General features: G+C 44.1%; 1 protein-coding gene across 2 annotated transcripts in view; it reads left to right on the top strand.

Moving 5' to 3' along the window:
* Positions 1–208: 208 nt before the first annotated feature.
* The window catches only part of LOC109925329 (transcription factor MafK-like), a 54,177-nt gene continuing 32,732 nt past the window's right edge, over positions 209–21,653 (top strand). The window contains exons 1-2 of one of the 2 annotated variants that reach the window (XM_048617586.1): positions 209–304; positions 702–921. The gene's annotated coding sequence lies outside the window, so the exon portion shown is untranslated. Of the gene's footprint in view, positions 305–701; positions 934–21,653 lie in introns of both variants that reach the window. The other variant, XM_048617587.1, reaches the window with a different exon arrangement.

Genomic DNA, 21,653 nt, shown 5'->3' with positions numbered 1-21,653 from the left:
GTCTCTTTGCCCCGCAGTAACATTTGGGGAGGAGCTGCCTGTTCGCTGTTGCCCCGCAGAAAGATGGCGGCCCTGGAAGATTACATCATCCGCCAGCCGGATTGACTGACGTCAGGCTCTTGCCATCTATGGGCAACAAGCGGGTGACGTGCGCGCGGTCTGTGTTTTTTATGAATGAAAGGCATCTGCGTGTGTGAGTATCATCTGACCCAGGAATTCCAGGAACTGAGTTGTTTTCATACAGGCAAAAGAGGGCAAGGGGGTTTGGAGACAAAACACTCGGCAGACCTTGCTCAGTGGAAGTGTGAGTAAGGAGGGAAGGGTAATGTTTTCAACAGGATTTTACTTTTGTCTCCTTAGTGTTTTATTTTGGGGAAATAAAACAGAATAAGTTTTGTTTGCTAGGAACAGTCAGTAACAGTGTTGTTGTTGAGTTGGGTTGGGTGATTTAGGCGCTGCATCACCATGAGTTGCAGTTCTACGAGCATGCACTTTTATGGTTGAGTTGAGAATCCAATCTGTCTCAATGTTGGTGTGTTTCAATTTTTTTTTTGCGGGGCTAGCTTTTAAATTTATCTCAGAGACTTAATGTTGGTTTGTATTTATTTCGCGGGGTGTAGATTTTATCTTCAATTATCTTTGCTTTTTTTTTTGGTCAAATTTTATACTGAACGTTATTTTCTTTCTCATTTGCTTTGTAGACTGAAACTGGACCTTTTCTCCGCTTGGATTTTTCTTTCGTTTTCTTCAAAACTTCGCTTCCCCCCCCCACCCCGAAGCCGTTCCTTTCTGAGTGAACTGAACGAGGGTGGAGGAATAAAGGAAGGAAAGTGTAAACACCTAAGCGTATCAGATTTGAACCTGAGAAAAGCCTAAAGAGGGTGAAAAGAAATCCAGACGGGGAAGCACAGCATTCCACAGGTAGATAAAAATGTAAATAATGCTTCTATTTTTTAAAAAAATGTTGATGATTTAACAAGTCAGCAATAAGATCGAATGGGGAGCTTTAAATGATCCATTTTAAGTAGGAAATTGAAAAGAGAAACATTTGTTGTAATGAAGCTCTGTTAAGTCTGCTTATATTTGTGGTAATTTCTGTCCATATGCTGTCCCCTACAAGTACCTTTCACCATCCAAGCATCTGTTTAATATTTAACCATGTGGTTCAGCAGCTATCTGGAAACCATTTCAGAACCTGAGTTATGTGGTTCCTAGTCATTTTTTATTTGGAACTAGTGAGGTATTTTCCGGATTCCAGTGTCATCGTGGGCTGGGACAATTGGCAGGGGCTGTGATGGCTTCTGTTAAAATGTCTGGACCTCTGGAGAATTTTTATATCGGCTGACAGATCTTGTGGATATCAATGGTTTAAGCAGAGCCCCATACCAGTTATGCAAACCTATTTTTTGTATTTTTTGGAAAAGAATGGAGAGGAACTGATACAAAGGTGGATCATTGATCACTGCTCTCAAGGCAAAAGAAAAATGACCTGATTATAGCTCCTGATCACTGTGTGTGTGTGTGTCTGTGTGTATGTATATATTTTATATGTATGTATGTATGTATGTGTGTGTGTGAGAGAGAGAGAGAGAGAGAGAGAGAGAGAGCTGTGGCTTAGTTGGTAGCACACTTGCTTGTGGCTCACCAGAGTTACTGGCTTAAACTGCACTCCAGGGCTCGAACAGCTGGCTGAACACTCCAGTCTAGGACTGAGGGAGTGCAGCACTGCTGGTGGTGTTACCTTTCGGATGCGATGTAAAACTGTAGCCCTGTCTGTGTGCTTTGGGTGGCACTGTTTTGAAGAACAGGCCCCCAGTCTTACGGCTAGAGTTGTGGCTAATACACACCTGCAACCAGCATCACACAAAAATGGGTCACCTGGTCAATATCATATTTTAATGTTTGGGGGTTTTCTGCACAATCTTTTCTCCTGCACCAACAATTTGGAAAGTTTTTTTTTTGTCAGGTTTTTTCCAAGATATTCATTCACTCGATATGGGTGTTGTTGGGTAGGTAAGTGTTTATTGCCCATTCCTAATTGCCCCTTGAGAAAGTGTTGGTGGCCTGAACCACTGCAGTCCACATGGGGTAGGGGCACCTACGGTTCTATTAGGGACACACGTACAGGATTTTGACCCAGTGACACTGAAGCAATAACATTGCTTGTAAGGCGGTGGTCAGGTATAGTCCTATATAATGCCTAGTCTTTTATATCTCTTTGCAAGGTAACTGTGAATCCATTGCCAGATTGTCTGAAAAGCCCATCTGGTTCACTAATGCCCTTTAGGGATGGAAACTGCCATCCTTACCTGGTTTGCCCTACATGTGACTCCAGACCCACAGTCATGTGGTTGACTCTTAACTGCCTTCTGGGCAATTAGGGATGGACAATAAATGCTCCCCAGCCAGTGACGCCCTCATCCCATGAATGAATAAAGGGAAAAAAAAGCCTGAAATTATCCATGTATATCCAAGTGAGAGAGTAGAATGAGGCTTTAACACAGATCCAAATAACCTAATGCTCAACTCCTCTCAAGGCTCTCTGCTTTGGGCAAGATGCCAAGAGATTTCCAGACACGTCAAATGATCTCAAGATTTGGAGCTTGAAGAGAGAGGAAAGGGGAGTTGAAGTGGAGCCAATGTGATATTTCCAAACCACCAAGGTTGTCCTCTACCAGTTGAGACTTCTCCTTCTGCAAGGAGTGGAGGCGTGGATCATGGCCTTGTCCCTGGGTGATCAGCAGACAGTGGGAGTAGAATGGTGTAATGACTGTACTTCTTCCTACACTAGGATGGAGCCAACCCTTCAAAAACAGAGCCACGCTGTGATAGGAAAAAAAAAAACCAACGGCTGAGGCGAGACTGAATTGTGGTGTTTTCAATCGTGGGTGGGGGGAGCGGTATGTTAAATCAGGCCATTGCATTGATTGAACGTGATGTAGCGGTAGTTGGGGGAACACGGATTGTTAACAGGTCAGATTGAGTCGAGATTTCCTCAAAAAAAAGTCAAAAATCCAAGAGAGTTACTAAAAAAAATTTTAAAAAATGAGAATATTCTGTACCCAGCAATTTGGTAGATTATGGAACTTAGAGTCATGGCGATGTATAGCTTGGAAATAGACCCTTCGGTCCAACTCGTCCATGCTGACCAGATATCCTAAATTAATCTCGTCCTGTTTGCCAGCATTTGGCCCATATCCCACTAAACCCTTTGTATTCATATACCCATCCAGATGCCTTTTTAATTGTTGTAATTGTACCAGCACTTTCTCTGGCAGCTCATTCCATAGACTTAGTCCCACAAGAGGATTCTGGGCTCTTTGAGCACAGAATCATTGAAGCACATGAGGGAGAAAGGGCTAGTTTTCAGTAGGATGGGAGGAGGCTTATGTGAAGCATTTGGAACTAATAGTAAGTTCCACTTTTTTTGAAAAAATGAGATACTACTTTAGCTTGGGAAGTCTTGATGTGGCCATGCAGTGTCAGACATTTAGTTACAGTTCTCCAAGGTCCATCTGTATGGTTGGCCTGGTAGGTTGAGTCAATGGTCTACCAAGCTAATAGAAACTTGAGAATGTATCTTTGAGTGGAAGGCAGGTTATTGGGAAGTGATTTGAAGGTGTGTGTGTGTGTGTTGGATACAGTGGACTGGCCCATAACTCCCTCTACGTAATGTAACTAGTACTTGCAGTATCTTCGTGTTCAGTCTGCACTGTAGCTCTTTGATCTGCTTGGACTTAGAGTCATACAGGACAGACACAGGCCCGCCGTTTCAACTTGTCAATTTCGACAAGTTTTCCAAACTAAGATAATCACATTTGCCTACATTTAGCCCATATCCATCTAAACATTTCCTATTCATGTCCAAATGTATTTTAAATGTTGTAACTCACTCGCTGATTCTAATAACATCAATAAACTCCATTTGTATAGCACCTCCTAATGCAACAAATTGTCTGAAGGTGCTACGCAGGACAAAGTCAGGGCACAAAGCCACTTACGGCTGATGTAGGTCGGGCACATTGGCTGACTTTTCTCCCATCCTTATTTCCAAGGGTTGGGCCATGGACTTCCATTGGATTGATGCATGCTTATGGGTGAAGCATCCCAGGATGAGTCTCGAACCTGGAGTAACTGGCTGAGAGGTAGTGATGCCAGCGCTGCAGCACAAGAGCCCCTCTCTCTGTTAAAGCCGATCATGACCAAAAATCTTAGCTGGAGAGGCAGGTTTTCAGGAGTGTTTTTAAAAGAGGAGAGTGAGGTTTGAGGGGGCAAATGGTTTTGGGAGAGAATACCAGGGAGCTGAAAGCGAGGCAGCCACTCATAGAGAAATTAAAATCAAGAGTCAACTTAGAGGAACCCATACCTTCGAGGGCTGAAGGAGGCTATAGAGATGGGGAGAGGCAGGAGATTTGAAAACCAGGTTGAGAATTTTGAAATAGAGACATTACTTCACCAGGAGCCAATGTAGGTTAGTGAGTACATGATTAATAGGTAAATCAGACTTTGGTCATCCACAACTCTGCTGATGCTCTTAAGTTTTGGGACTTGGGAGACCAGCCTGGATTGCATTGGAATTGTTATGGCTCATGGTAACTGAAATAACTCCACAGAGGCTGGTATCCCATCACCAAGTCACCGTTTATTTACTTGTGGAGAGTCTTCGACACTGATCCAGCTCGGAGTGGACAGGATGTCTGACACAACAAGGTGCAGGGCTGGATGGACACAGCAGGCCAAGCAGCATCATAGGAGCAGAGAGGCTGATGTTTCGGGCCTAGACCCTTCACCTGACACTCCTGTTTATGTCTGTCAGCCAGGGCTCCCTGATTGGGACTGTTAACCTGGTCCAATCAGGGAACGCATATTCTATGAGGTCCAGCTGGCTGACCTTGTCACAATCACTTACAGAAACAAGGCTGTGAATGAGGATATCAGCTGTAACTGGGCTTCAGCAGGAGCCAATGTTATGGAGGTAGAAGAAGGCAGTTTTAATGATGGAACAGTTAAGGAAATTTCAGCTCATCAGCTTGATGGAGTGCTGAGCAAGGGAAGGAACCTGCAAGCACGTATGTCCTATCCTGGCATATTTTGCAACCAATTAATTACTTCTTAAGCTCAGTCATTGATGCCATGTGGGAAGGTGTGCAAAGTGTCTGCTGCAAAGTGTAGATTTGTGAATAGTAAGCGAGAGGTGTGGTTCTTGCTCAACAAGTGTTGTTAAGTGATGAGTTTTAGTTTGGATGTCTGGAGCACACCATTCATTTCTTTCGACTGTGTCATGGGATCTTTCACCTCCGCTGCTATCCACTCTCCCTCAATCTCTGTTAATACCTCACCTGAAGGTTCTCCACCCCCCACTTCTTTTCAGTGTTACATTAGATGAACATGATGTTGCAGTAGGCTGTGGGGGTGGGGGGTAGTTGTTGGTGTGGGGAGGAGGTGGAGGTGTAAATCATTAACCTGCTGACTTGCAGGCCAGACTGAGTCAAAAGATAAGAAACCAATGCTGGTCTAAAATTGTTCAACTTCTAGCAGAGCTCCAAGTCGAGATTTTTATTATTGACCTGGCTGAGAAAGCAGCCTTCAGTCCAAGATTGAACCCGTGAAAATGCATGCATTTTCATAGAAGTCATAAAAGTCGTGGTGTATTTGTCTCCTGTTTCTGCATTATTGCTCCTTTCCAGGTTCCTACCCTGTACAGAATCATTTTTTCTTCTTTGATGGAGTCTTATTTCTTACCACTTTTGTCCTCCATTGCTTTGTCTTCCTTGACCGCATTCAATTCATCTGCACTTTACTTGGTATTTTTTTAAAAGCATGATTTTCTGTGTTTTTTTTTAACTTCCTTTTTCACTGCACTTCTTTCCCATGGAACTCACCTATGGGCTATTCCTTCTCTGTGACTCTATGCTTGCCCACTGGCTTCTGAGTGAACAGGCTGTGGATTCAAATTCTGTTCCAAAAGACCCAGTACAAAATTGTTCAGCGCACCAGGGTGGTGACTTGCTGGCAACCCAGTGTTGCAGCCATTGCTGATTTCTCTGCTAACGTTGCTAGAATTTGATCATTTGGCCATTATCACATTGCCATTTTGAGGGAGCTTGCTGTGGGCAAATTGGTCGCCTTGTTTCATACATTTACGACTGTGAATACACTTTCCACTGGCTCTGGGATGTCATGTGGCCACAAAAGGCACTGGTTAAATGGACAGCCTTGTGGGTTGCCAATGTTTTGGGCAGCTGGTGCCAATCTTCACCAGGTACCATGCCATGTTCACGCCTGATATTTCACCAATGTCATGGCTAATAGGATCATTGTTCCACAAGGACCATGTAGAGTCATGCAGCACGGAAATGGACCCTTCGGCCCAACCTATCCGTGCCGACCAGGTTTCCTAGACTGAACTAGTCCTATCTGCTTGCGTTTGACCCATATTCCTCTAAACCTTTCCTATCCACCTACTTTGTCTTTTAAATGTTGTAATTGTACTCGCCTCTACCACTTCCTCTGCAGCTCATTCTATAAACGCACCACCCACTATGAAGAATAAGTTGCCTCTCAGATCCCTTTCCCCTCTCTTGCGTATCTTGCCCTTGATAGCCTTTGAAGAATGTATCTGTCAGTGCCTATTTAAAGAGGAAATATTGCTATCCACAATACAATTAGTTCCGACTAAGCTGAATTTACTTTGAGTTCTGTGTTGTATTTGTATACTTTCACAAGCATGGTTGCAGGTAGTGTGGTATGGCAACTGTTCTTCCCAAGACCACAAGGAACTACAGAGAGTCGTGAACACAGGCCAGTCCATCACACAAACCAACCTTCCATCCATTCACTCCATCTACACTTCCCGCTGCCTCGGTACAGCAACCAACAGAATCAAAGATCCCTCCCACCCCAGTTGTACTCTCTTCCACCCTCTTCTGTCGGTCAGAAGATTATAAAAGTTTCAATACGTGTACAAACAGATTCGAAAGCATCATCTTCCCTGCTGTTATCAGATTTTTGAACAGACCTCTCAAATGTTAATTCTGATCTCTCTCTCTGCAGCTGTAACACTGTATTTTGCACTCTGCTCCACTACCCTGATGCACTTTGTACGGTACGATCTGCCTGTGTAGCATGCAAAACACTTTTCACTGTACATGTGACAACCATAAGTCCAACTAAAACTAGAGTTATTTGCGCTAACGGTTGAACTCTAGTCTCTTGACCCTGACGATCTGTTTACTTATTACATTTTCACAAAGTGAATCAATTCTGACAGCTGATCGGCAAGTGTTTCCAATGAGATAAACGTAGCATGGGTTCAATAATCTGGTTTCTGTTGAATATACTGAAAACCACGGCGATGCCACGATCACCTGTGGCACTCCTGGGCTCTCTCCTGTGCCGACTGGCACATGACGTGGATGAAACCTGTGTTTGGCTCTGTGATAGTGTTTGTTATTTGCTGGAAAAGGTTAGTAAACTGTCGCCAGAGGCTATAGCAGGGCTTCCCACTGCAGCAGTCAGGATTCCAAGGTAAAACATTGGGGTTATAAGCTTCACACCCCTAGAGTTCAAACTTCCACTCTAACAAGCCCTTTAGTATGTGCTTGGTTTGGTACAGTTGCCTTTATTACTGAGTGCATTGAGTATAGGAGTTGGGAGGTCATGTTGCGGCTGTACAGGACATTGATTAGGCCACTTTTGGAACACAGTGTTCAGTTCTGGTCTCCCTGCTATAGGGAAAGATATTGTGACACTTGAAAGGATTCGGAAAAGATTTACAAGGATGTTGCCAAGGTTGGAGGGTTTGAACTATAGGAGGAGGTGGGGTTTTTTTTCCCCTGGAGCATCAGAAGCTGAGGGGTGACTTTATAGAAGTTTATAAAATCATGAGGGGCATGGATAGGGTGAATAGCCAAGGTCTTTTTGCCAGGGTAGGGGAATCCAAAACTAGAGGGCATAGGTTTAAGGTGAAAGGGAAAAGATATGAAAGGGACCTAAGAGGCAAGTTTTTCACACAGAGGGTGGTGCGTGTATGGAACAAGCTGCCAGAGGGATTGGTGGAGGCTGGTACAATTACAACATTTAAAAGGTAAACAGATGGGTAGATGAATAGGAAGGGTTTAGAGGGATTTGGGCCAAATGCTGGCAAATGGCTCCAAATTAATTTAGGATATCTGGTTGACATGGATGAATTGGATTGAAGGGTCTATTTCCGTGCTGTACAACTCTATGACTCAATTTCCTTCTCTCAGTGGGTACTGAGAGGGTTAGTTGGGACAATTGTCAAGCCCCAAAGTGGGGCTGCAGTGAGACAAAGTTTGTGAAGTGCTGAGCTGGAGTCTGAGAGGTGTCGCTCTGTGTTAAGTGTGACTGACCAGGAGACATTCCGGCTCGTGCCACCTGCCTTGGATATAGGTGGAAGGCTCTTCAGAATGACACCTGACCCATTTGGCCACACTATGAATACACCTTCCTTGGATATCCAGTCCTGGAGTGGGACTTTAACCTGGAGCTTCTGGTCCAGAGGTAGGGTCACTGACCACTGCTCCACAAGTCTTCCTTCTGCCGCGCGCCCCCCCCCCCCCCAACCCCCAACGCTTGGGTTAAGAAGGGGGTGGGCAGTGAATTGAATACATTCTGTTGCTGTAAAGAACAGGAAAGCTGGTGGATTTTCTGTCTGTTGACCCCTCCATCGAAAGGTCAGAAGTGATGCGCAATGTTCAGCACCATTCGTGACTCCTCAGATACTGAAGCAGTCCATGTTCAAATGCAACAAGATCTGGACAATATCCAGGCTTGGGCTGACAAGTGGCAAGTGACATTCATGCCACACAAATGCCTGGCTATGACCATCACCAATAAGAGACAATCGAACCACCATTCCTTGACATTCAATGGTGTTACCATCACTGAATCCCCCACGATCATCATCCTGGGGGCTACCATTGACCAGAAACTCAACTGGACTCACCACATTAACACAGTGGCTACAAGAGCAGGCCAGAAGCAGGGATTACTGTGATGAGTAACTCATTCCTGACTCTCCAAAGCCGGTCCACCATCTACAAGGCACAAGTCAGGAGTGTGATGGAATACTCCCCACTTTCCTGGATGAGTGCAGCCCCAACAACACTCCAGAAGCTTGACACCATCCAGGACAAAGCAGCCCGTTTGTTTGGCACCACATCCTCAAGCATCCACTCCCTCCACCACCGACACTCAGTAGCAGCAGTGTGTACTATCTACAAGATGCACTGCAGAAATTCACCAAAGATCCTCAGAAAGCACCTTCCAAACCCACGCCCGCATTGATCTAGAAGGACAAGGGCAGCAGATACATGGGAACACCGCCAACTCCAAGTGCCCCTCCAAGCCACTCACCATCCTGATTTGGAAATATATCATCGTTTCTTCACTGCCGCTGGGTCAAAATCCTGGAATCCCCTCCGTAAGGGCATTGTGGGTCAACTCACAGCAGGTGGACTGCAGTGGTTCAAGAAGGCAGCTCACCCCCACCTTCTCAAGGGCAACTAGGAATGGGCAAGAAATGCTGGGCCCAGCCAGCAACACCCACATCCCACAAATGAATAGAAAAAAAATCTGGAAGAGTAGTTGTATCAATGTTGAGAGTGGAATGCAGTGGACTGGGATGTCCAGTCTGGGCAAGGTGTTTACGTTTTCACATGTGGAGGCCACCTATCTTCTGCCGTGATAGAAATCATCCCAGTACCTCAAATGTGTGACTGTTCACCTCTCTCGGGGTCTCTACTCTCTTACAAACAAGTACAGCAATATTTTTACTAACCAGCATCTATTGGACCAGGAGTATGCCAAATATTCTGGTTGATCAAGATGTCCACACAATCAATGTAAAAGCATACAAGAAGTAATAGAAACGTAATACAGGGGGGGTGGGGAGGAGGATACACATCACTGTTATACTTTATTTACAGCATAAATCATTTATAATAATGCAACTTTGCCTTGACTAAACCTTTTCCGGTAGAGAGCCATCTCGCGCTCACCCTCAATTGACTACTCGGACACTGCAGTATTTGAGGAGAAATTGACTTGATATTGAATTAAGTGTTTCTATTTTATGTGGCCATTCACTTGAAGTGTACTCACATTGAGGTAAATTAGAACCTAATAATTGGACAGAATGTTACAGTAAACTTTGCAGCATTTGAGGTATATAATTTTTGCTGGTTTATAGACAGTGCTGGTTCGTAAGGTGCCCACTAAAACCAAGTTTGCTGTACTTGAATCCAAAACTTGTTGCGTAGTCAGTACTCCATTCCCCATCTTGCAGCTCTTAACCTTGTCCATGCCCAAACTCTAAAGCTTTATAAACCAAAGTCTTTGCATTATCGATATTGAGGGAGCACCACAGTGTTGGGTGTTGTCTAACTAATGAAACATTTCAGCTGAGGTCCCATCAGCCCTTTTCTGGTTGATGTGAATGATAGAAACATAGCAAATAGGAGCAGGAATAGGCCGTTTGGCCCATCAAACCTGCTGTGCCATTCAGTAAGATTGTGACTGATCATTCTACTCAGCACTCTGTTCCCACTTTTTTACACCATATGCTTTGATCTGTTTAGCCCTAAGATCCAACTCTTTCTTGAAAGATCCCATAGCTACTGCAATTCCCTGAAACAGGTTGGGAATCCATTGTCTGGAAAACTTTGGGACCCACTGGCTTTCGGATAAAGGATATTTTTGGTTTTTGTGTCCATTGTTTCTTTTAGAATCTTTGCTGAGCCTGAAAGTGAAGTTATTTTCCAAACAACCCAAACTCGGTATGTCAACAGATCCATTTGGCTCAGCTTCCATAAAGATCATTGGCTTTTTCAGAAGTACAAGTTTTAAAAAATACCCGAGTTTGGTCAAAGTTTACTTTGGAACACTTAGCACTTTCACAGCATTGTAGCTATATAAATGCAAGTTCGCTCATTTCTTTTTATTAACAATAAAGCCCTCCTAAGTAGAGAACAAAAACTGTGAACTGAATAAAAATCATTAAATGAAGTCCCAAGTTTATCTGATGGTTGGAAGGCCAAAGGTACTAAAATTCAGATAAGTGTTTTCTCATTCCTGTCTGAACTTTATTACATTCATTCTAGAAACACCCCTACCCTAAGGGCAAGATGGGGATGCATTTTCATAAATATATCCAGGGTACTACAGTGACATCAATATCACCTGATATCCCAGTGATGTATAATTATAGACCTCTTTTTGCTCTTTCCACAACAGTAACACAACCTCTTTTGTTTCCCGACCTTCAATAAACTGGTTTGATAAAATGTAGAGCAAAAGAAAGGACATGCGTTTATTTTTTTTTTTAATTCTTTCATGGGATCTGGATGTCTCCAGGAAAACATGCTGCCTAACCCTAGTTGCCCTTGACTCTTAAATGGCCAAGTTCAGTTGATCTACATTCATAGAATCTTTACAGTGCAGAAAGAGAGGCCGTTTGGCCCATCCAGTCTGCACCAATCCTCTGAACAGCATCCCACCCAAACACCGCAACAGCATACTTCACCCCATTCCCACATTTCCCATGGCCATTCCATCTAGCCTACACATCTTTGGAATGTGGGAGGAAACCGGAGCATCCAGAGGAAACCCACGCAGCCACGGGGAGAACGTACAAACTCTACGTGGACCTGAGGGTGGAATCAAGCCGAGGTTCCTGGTGCTGTGAGGCAGCACTGCTAACCACTGAGCCACCCTGCCACCCATACACCTAACCCGTCCCTCCTTTTCACTCGTTCTTCTGACAATAAGGAGGGACCATGTCTCCAGCTGATGTAGGGTGCTGCTTCATGAGTAATTTGTGTAGACATTGGTGGTTTGTGAACAGGCTGAGAGGCCACACTCGGATCAAATGAATGAACAGCAGTAGAATTAGTGAATGTAGATCCCAAATTATATTAAAAAAAAAAAGTTTATTTAACACAGTAATATGACTGTACAGTGAGTGGCTAGTGCAGGAACATTGCTCTCTAATGTAGTAGAATGGGGCTCCAGTGAGATTTGGGTTTGTATATAAAGCACTGAACATGTCAAATAGACTCTTGGGTCTGGCACAGGAGGGGTGTGTTCCTTACAGCCGTGATATTTCACAGAAGGGTGTTTGGGTGAGTAAGTGACATTGCATCATTAACCGGCTGATTTTCATGCCCCCTTGTAAAGACGACAACAGCATTTTACTGTCTCATTACTTTTCACAACCTCTGGATGTCCCAAAGTGTTTTACAACTAATGAAGTACTTCTGATCTATGTTATCCCGTTGTAACAGGGAAATGTGGCAGCTAGATTGCATGCAGTGTGCCAACTACCTGGTTTTAGTCATGTTTGAGTGGCACCTTGTGGTAAAAGAAGGCATTTGGCACGCTTGCCTTCATTGCTTAGACCTTTGAGTACAGGTGTTGGGATGTTATGTTTAAATTGTACAGGACATTGGTGAGGCCTCTTTTGGAGTACAGCCCGCAGTTCTGGTCACCCTGTTATCGGAAGGATATTATTAAATTGGAGAAAGTTCAGAAAAAGATTAACCAGGATGTTGCCAGGATTGTAGGGTTTGAGTTATAAGGAGAGGCGGGAGCTTTATTCACTGGAGAACAGGAATTCGAGGGGTGACCTTATAGAGGTTTATAAAATCACGAGGAGCGTGGATAAAGTGAATAGCAAAGGCCTTTTCCCTAGGGTAGGGGAGTTTCAAAACTGGAGGGCATAATTTTAAGGTGAGAGGAGTAAAATTTAAAAAGGTCATGAGGGGCAACGTTTCAAAACAGAAGGTGGTTCATATGTGGAATGAACTGCCAAAGGAAGTGGTAGATACATTGATGGTCATATTGGAGTGGCACCTTGCGGTAAAGAAGGCATTTGGCACGTTTGCCTTCATTGCTTCGATCGTTGAGTACAGGTACATGGATAGGAAAGGTTTAGAGGAACATGGGCCAAACGCAGGCAAATGGGACTAGTTTAGTTTGGGAAGCTTGGTCAGTGTAGACTAGTTGGGCTAAAGGGTCTGTTTCCATGCTGTATGACTGTGTAACTTGATAACTGGTATGTCCAACAAAGCAGGCAGACCAGCTCTTCATTTAATAACTCAATCTGGTCGATGGCAGTCTGCAATAGTGCAGCACTCCCTCCGTATTGCACTGGAGCATCGGATTTGACTCTGGTGCTCCCAAGTTCCTGGAGTGGGGCTTGAACTCCCAACCACTTCTCTCCGAGGTGAGAGCAATATTAACTGACAGTCACTGTCTGATGTGGGCGGATAAAGATGTTCGGACATGCCTTGCTACCTTGGTGGGCAGTGCAGAGTTGGAATAAGGACAGTGGTTTGGATGTAAGGGTGCAACAGGTAGCAGCTCACCTTTGGCCATTAAAAAGTAACAACATGTAAAATGTGATTTCATATTTGGATTGTCTCTGAGTTGTATAGTGCCAACGCATGGCTTCTATCAGATATTGTTGTTCTGCTATTTCAGCAATCATGTCAATTACAGTTTGAATTTGTATTGATAGCAAAACTGATGAATACATCATTGAAAATGTTTTGCATTTGTGACACAGCAGCTATCAGTAACAATGGCTGTTATCAACATGCTGCTACAATTATTCATTTGATTTCTTTAACGTACACAGTAATCATTATTGATAAAGTCAACCCACAAAGCAACATTTACTCTTGGTGGGAGCAGGTGGCTATGAGCAATTATTTATTGTCAGAAATAAATCGCAGCTACTTTATTGAGTTTTAACATCTGCTCTTACCGGTATTGTCTTTGTATTTTTCCAAAGTATCACCAGGAGCTTTCTAATTGACCGAATAGGGTCTTGAGTTAAATCATTCTGGTTTGGTTCAGTGTTTGTAAATGGTGTCTGTAGTCTCATTTCTAATTGGTGCAGTCACCGAGGAAAATGTGAAATAAAAAGATGTCCTTGTAGGTAGTAGCTGTTGGGCTTTGTAAAGTTCTTAAATGGGTGGGCTAACATCGGTGAGTGCCTGTGTACTTTGATACATTCAAGCTAATGTGCTTACCCCCAAAGGGCTTCTATTGTTGTAGCCACCTAGCTATCAGAAATCTTTACTTGACCCTTCAAGCATTGGGCCTACCCCAGCCATATGCTTTCCCACCACCCCTCACCAAACGAGGGGCGATGTAGGCTGTTTAGCCTCTGTAGGCCTATTCCACTATACTGAGAGAGAGTATGGGTTATCTGTGACCCAACTTCACCACACTTACCTTCCTCACTCTCAAAAATACCACCAATCTCTTGACTTTTAAAAACTTGATTTGGAACTGGTTTCCATTTGCAAACAAAAGTTTCAAACTTTTGCCGCAGGAGTGTTGTGTGTTCCAGGTTCCACATTATAGGAAAGATGTGAACACTTCGGAGAGAGTGCAGAAGCCATTTTTCTATTTAACAAAGTTGATTTAGGCTTATTGTCACAGGTACTCCCATGAGTACAGTGAAATGTTTACAAGTTGCCACTTAAGGCACCGTCTTGGGTAGAAGGAATCTAAGTTCTTAAGAAAAAAACAATTAGACAAGTAAAGAAATAAAAAGTTCAGCATTTCAAGTCATAGGAATGAATTAGAGAAATAAAAATTTCAGAATAACCATTTGACAACGATTTCAGACTTGACCATGATGGTTCCAGAGATGAGAAACTTCAGTTATGAGGATAGATTGAAGAAATTGGAATTTTCCTGTTTGGAAAGAAGGTCAAGAGGAGATCTAATCAAGATTTTCAAAATCACGAGTGGGCTGGACAGAGTAGATAGGGAAAAGCTTTTCCCCCTTGTGAAAGGAACAAGAACGCGAGGGCATAGATTTTAAACTGATTTGCAAGAGGAGCAAATTTGACACGAGCAAAAAGAGCACGTTTTCTCTTGGCAAGTAGTTAGGGTCTAGAATGCACTGCCTGGAAATGTCGTGGAGGCAGGTTCAATTGAGGCCTTCAAGAAGAACATTAGATGATTATTTCTATCGAAATAATGTGTAAGGATGTGAGGAAAAGCAGGAGATTGATGCTAGGTAAAAATGCTCAATCGGAGAGCTAGAGCAGACATAATGGGCCAAATGGCCTCCTTCAGCTGAAACACTTGTCTCTCTGTGAAGTATTTTCTATTTTCCCCTCTTGATAGGATGAGAGGAGGCACAGAGTCCCCAGTTCGAGGAATTAGTGATGTAGGGAATTATCCACTCACCTTTTTAATATCCTGCAAACCTATCGTCCCTCAACCAAAATTCCAAGGATCCAGAATTTGCTTGATTTCTTTGAGTGCCTCAGTGGTTAGCATTGCTGCCTCTCGGTGCCAGGGACCCGGGTTCAATTCCAGTCTTGGGTGACTGTGTGCAAACTCTACACAGACGTTCTCGCTGTGTCTGCATGGGTTTCTGCCAGGTGCTCCGGCTTCCTCCCACAGTCCAAGCGGGTTAGGATGGAATGGCTATGCTAAATTGCCCCATAGTGTCCAGGGATGTGCAGGCTAGATGGATTAGCCTGGGGAAATGCAGGGTTGCAGTGATAGGGTAAAGGGGTGGGATGTGCTTCAGATGGTTGGTGTGGACTCGGTGGGATCAAATGGCCTGTTTCCACACTGTAGGGATTATTTCTATCTAAATAATCCCTACAATGTGCAATGATATGGGGAAAAGTATTGGAGATAGGTAACGATGCTTACTTAATGAGTAGGCACGATGGACCGAATGGTCACTGTGCACTGTGTCAATTCTACCTGCTGGCTCGCTGAGTGTGATTACCTAGTGTCAATCTCCTACTTTTCCCCACACCCTTGCATGTTATTTCTATCCAAATAATCATCCAATGCCCCTCTCGAATGCCTCAACCGAACCTGCCTCCACAAGATGTCCAGGCAGTGCATTCCAGACCGTGACTACTTATTGTTCCCTACCTGCTCACGATGTCTTAAAGATCTAGTGTATCTGGACTGTCCGAACTCTCTGCACCACCTTTGACCATTCAGAAAATGTTCTGTTTCCCAAGTACTCCCGGGAAGTCCCCTGGTGCAAATCATTGGCTGGCTCACTGTCCCAATACCCCCTGACCACTGAGTAACACTTGGAGATCTGTTGCTTAGGATTGAACATTTAATGAGCGCAGAAGATGCGATGGTCATAAGACACGTTTCTCGCTTTGGCCTTCATGTGTTGCCAATTAAACGGGGATACAGCGCAGTAATTTTTTTAGGCTGGATTTTACAGCAGCTCAACCGTCCAATCCACCTCCCCACAGCTACGTATGTGTAAAGTACGGTGTGATGGTGTTAGGTTGACAGTCCAACATCAACATGTCAGTCGTAATCTCTGCAGAAGGCAAGCGGACGTGAAAATCAGAAGACCACCTGCCATTTTGAAATGAGCCATTGCTGGGCCCCCCACCCCCTTTAATGCTGGTAATTCTTGTGAATGGTCCTAATGACCGCAAGGTGAAAAACTTGCAAATGTGTCTCGTTTTCAGCAAAAGTGAACTATTTGCGAGACTTTGAATTGTGCAAAACCTTTTGTTGTCTGCTGAGTTTCTTTCAGGTGTTGAACGGGGAAGGTTTGAGGGACAGGAGATGAGGAGGGGCTTGGCAGGGAGGTTGGAGAGAGCGGGGGAGGCCCGAAGCCACAGGGCCTTCTGGTGATGGAGGCAGCACTATTCTGTTTTAACCAAAAACAGGAGGGAGGCTGAAAGAGTAGAGGGCCTTTACATTTGTAGCCATGACTAATTTCTCCTTCATCCCTCTACTCCGTAATGGCATGGCCTAGACTCCCAATTGGGTACAGAGCCCTCCTTCGCTCTGCTGATTGGCTAGGTAACCAGTAATTGCTCTTCCAGCCCTTGATTTGCTACGATGATACAAATAGAACAGGAGCTGTAGACCCTTCACTGTCTACAATAACATAGTTCTCAACTAAATATAAAATAATCAGAGCATTGCAGGGTAGCAGATGCGTGGGAACACCACTGCCTACACCTTCCCCTTCAAGTCACACACCGTCCTGACTTGGAAATATATCGCCGTTCCTTCAGTGTCACTGGGTCAAAATCCTGGAATTCCCTCCCTAATGGACTTGTGGGTTGAGCCACACCCCATAGATTTCAGTTCCAGGCAGTAGCTTACCCCTACTTTGTACAGGGCAATTAGGGATGAGATATAAATGCTATTAACGCCGCCCCAAACCCAAGAACAAAAGGCAACTAGGGACAACCAATAAATACTGGCCTGCCAGCTACAACCACATCACAAATGAATAAAGAAAAAAAATTGAGATTTCACTATGTAAATAGTTATAACTCATTGCAAAATCTAGTTCTATTTAATTTGCAGGATAAAAACAAGAAGCCTGTTGCACTGTGCAGTTGGTGTTAAAGTCTGTAGATTGTAGGTTGTCAGGTTGAGTTAATTAACCCAGAAGCATGGGATATCTGAGAAATGGTAGCCAAATGATGTACGTCCCTTGAGACAAAAACAAACTGCTGGAAAAACTCAGCAGTTTTGGCAGCACCTTTGGAGAGAAAGCAGAGTTAACGTTTTGAATTTAGTGTCCTTTCAGAAGGTTCTGAGAAAGGGTCACCGACTTGAAACATTAACTCTGTTTTCTCTCCTCGGATGCCTGACCTCCTGAGTTTCTCCAGCAATTTTCTGGTTTTGTTTCAAATCTTCATCCGCATTTCTTTGTTTTATTCAAAACATATTTCCTTTGCCCTTCTTGTGGCTTATTTGCGCCTCTTGAGGGGCCAGACAATCATGCTCCTTGTCTGTATGGCAGCCTTTCTGATACCTCCTATACCACACTGAACAGCCAGCCTAGATAATATAGTCCAGGTACCTGGAGTGGGGCTTGAACCCATGACTTTCTGATTGAGGCATAAGGTTTCTCCATATCTAATCCGCCCCTCCAAAGAACATCCCGCCCAGACCCATCCCCCTACTCTAACCCTGTAACCCTGCATTTCCAATGGCTAAATTGAGAGGGTTGGATTATGAGGAGAGACTGAGTAGACTGGAGTTATACTCATTGGAATTCAGAAGAATGAGGGGAGATCTTATAGAAACATATAAGATTATTGAAGGGAATAGATAAGGTGGAGGCAGGGAGATTGTTTCCGCTAGCAGGTGAAACTAGGACTAGAGGGTATCGCCTCAAAATAAAGGGAAGCAGATGTAGGACTGAGGTCAGGAGGAACTTCTTCACCCAAAGGGTTGTGAATCTGTGGAATTCCCTGCCCAGTGAAGCGGTTGAAGCTACCTCGCTGAATGTTTTTAAGGCAAGGCTAGATAAATTTTTGAACAGCAAAGGAATTAAGGGTTATGGTGAGTGGGCGGGTAAGTGGAACGGAGTCTCAAAAAGATTAGCCATGATCTTATTAAATGGCGGGGCAGGCTCGAGGGGCCAGATGGCCTACTCCTGCTCCTAGTTCTTTATGTTCTTAATCTGAATTCTCATCAGATCATTGATCGCCATGCTAATGCATTAGAAGTTGTTCAGAGAAGGTTTAATAGACTAATACCTGGAATGAGTGGATTACCTTATGAGGAACAGTTTAGAAGAATCAGGTCTAACTTAATTGAAACATAGTCCTGAGGGGACTTGACCTAATGGATGCCCAAAGGATTTAGGATTGATTTGAGGAATGTCTTCACCCAAAGGGTTGTGAATTTGTGGAATTCCCTGCCTAGTGAAGCAGTTGAGGCTACCTCACTAAATGTTTTGAAGGCAAAGATAGATTTTTGAACAGTGAAGGAATTAAGGGTGAGCGGTGGGTAAGATCAGAATGACTGAGCAGGATCCTCAGGCCAGATGGCCTACTCCTGCTCCTGTTTAGAGTCATAGAGCTGTACAGCATGGAAACAGACCCTTTGGCCCAACTCATCCATGCTGACCAGATATCCTAACTTAATCTAGTCCCATTTGCCAGCATATAGAGTCATACAGTGCAGAAACAGACCCTTCAGTACAACTTGTCTGTGCTGACCAGTTTTTCTAAACTTAACTAGTCCCATTTGCCTGCATTTGGCCCATATCCCTCTAAACCGTTCTGATCCATATGGTTTTGAGAACCTCTATAAAGTTAACCCTTTTGAGAACGAATAAAGAAAACAAATGAGCACTGTATATCTGTGCCCATACTACAGTGCTCCTTTCAACATTGTCAGCTCATGGTAATATCAAACAAAAGGCCAGATGGGGAAGGTGATGGTGTAGCAGTATTTTGGACTAGTGATGCAGTGTAATTCTCTGGGGACTCGGATTCAAATCCCACCAGAACAGATGGTAGAATTTGAATTTTTAATGATCTGGAATCAAGAGTTTGATGACAAGGAGAGCATTGTTGAATGTCATAAAAACCCATCTGGTTTGCTAATGCTCTTTAAGGAAGGAAATCTGCCTTTCTTATCTGGTCTACATGGGATTCACTTTGATGGGATTGATGGTGGCTCACTTTTTAACTGCCCTCTGAAAAGGCATGGTACGCCATTTACTTGTATCAAATCGCTAAAGAAATTCAGGAATGAAACCAGAAAGACCACTTGATATTGACCAAAACAACAGAAGTGTCAACAGAGATAGTAGGAACTGCAGATGCTGGAGAATTCGAGACAACAAGGTGCAGAACTGGATGAACACAGCAGGCCGAGCAGGAAGGCTGACGTTTCAGGCCTAGACCCTTGATGAAGGGTCTAGGCCCGAAACGTCAGCCTTCCTGCTCCTATGATGCTGCTTGGCCAGAAATGTCAACAGCAAACTTGGACATGGGAACACCACTAACTGCAAGTTGCCTTCCATGTCTCTCCACACCCTGACTTGAAAGATATTGTTGTTCCTTCAGTGTCGCTGGGTCAAAACCCTGGCACTCCCCTCCCCACAGTGCTGACAAAATGAACTGTAGCCGTTAAAGAAGGCAGCTCACCACAAACCTCTCGTGGCCCATATCCCTCTAAACTCTTCCTATTAATGTACCCATCCAGATGCCATTAAATGTTGTAATTGTACCAGCCTCCACCACTTCCTCTGGCAGCTCATTCCATACAAGCACCACCCTCTGTGTGAAAAAGTTGCCCCTTAAGTCCCTTTTAAATTTTTCCCTTTACACCTTAAACCTACGCCCTCTATTGTTGGACTCCCCTACCCTGGGGAAATGACCTTGTCTATTCACCCTATCAATGCCCCTTATGATTTTATAAACCTCTGTAATGTCACCCCTCAGCCTCCAACGCTCCAGGGAAAATAGCCCCAGCTTATTCAGCTTCTCCCTGTAGCTCAAACCCTCTAACCCTGGCGACATCCTTGTAAATCTCTTCTGAACCCTTTGAAATTTCACAGCATCTTTCCTACAGCAAGGAAACCAGAATTGAATGAAGTATTGCAAAAGTGGCCTAACCAATGTCCTGTACATCCGCAACATGACCTCCCAACTCCTATACGCAAACCAATAAAGGCAAGTGTACCAAATGCATTCTTCAATATGCTGTGTACCTGCAAATCCACTTTCAAGGAACCATGACCCTGCTCTCTAAAGTGTCTGTGTTCAGCAATATTCCCCAGGACTTCATTAAGTGTATAAGTCCTGCCCTGATTTGCCTTTCCAAATCGTATGTTGTATCCTCTTTTGTGGGTGAATCTACAATGAGAGGGTCGTAGTTTAAAAGTGAGCATCGTCCATTTTAGACACAGATGAGGAAACTTTTTTTTTCTCCTTTTTGAGGAAGGTACTCAACTCTCCAAGAAGTGGATGTTGAATCTTTAAATATTATTAAAGGTACAGATAGATTCTTGATGCTCCAAGGGGGTTGAAAGATTATCAGGGATTTGCAGGAATGTAGAGCTCAGGTTAAAATTAGGTCAGCCATGACATTATTGAATGGCGAAAGAGATTCAAAGAGCCTACTCTTGCCCCTTGTTAGGTTTTTTTGTAGAAAGTAGTGTGCTCAGAGTAAGGACCTGATCAGTCTTAGCTGTGCTTGAGCAGCCTGTACGCATTGTGTCAACTTGCTAAAAGGGGCCAAGTGAACGAGGAGGGACACTTCAGTGGCTACAGAATTGCAGCCTCGTGTGAGGGGGAGCAAGGCCGAGTGAGGGAGCAGGATGAGTACTGGGGATGGAAGTGGGGGTGTACTGTGGCCTGTTTTAAAGTAGGAAATCTGCTGAATCATTCAGCCGTTGGAATGCGGTTTAGAGTGACCTTGTATTAATTTCAGATAAACATTTTTTTTGTTCTGCTTTTTCTTGTGTTGACAGTTAGGAATGTGCAGTGTATTTTTAGAATACTGCATTTCTGCTTTCTGCTCTTGCCTGAATAACCTTCAGGAATGCACATGCTTCTTCAGGTCTGAGACTAGCGCCAGGATTGGTACTGAGGAGAAAGCCGAGACTAGAACCTGATATGTTTGCAGTAGGTGGCACGGTGGTTAGCACTGCTGCCTCACAGCACCAGGGAGCTGGCTTCGATTCCAGCCTCGGGTGACTTGGTACATGGGTGGGACAGGTATGGAGGAATGTGAACCAAATGCAAATGGGACTAATTTAGTTGTGAAAACTGGGCGGCATGGACAAGTTGGGCCGAAGGGCCTGTGCCCATGCTGTAAGGCTCTATGACTCTACGACTATCTGCCTGTGT

The sequence above is a fragment of the Rhincodon typus genome, chromosome 37 (genome assembly GCF_021869965.1).
Source record: "Rhincodon typus isolate 14 chromosome 37, sRhiTyp1.1, whole genome shotgun sequence".
In the NCBI taxonomy this organism is placed as follows: Eukaryota; Metazoa; Chordata; class Chondrichthyes; order Orectolobiformes; family Rhincodontidae; genus Rhincodon; species Rhincodon typus.
Note: the sequence above shows the minus strand (reverse complement) of the source record. Positions and strands in the feature narration are given on the sequence as shown.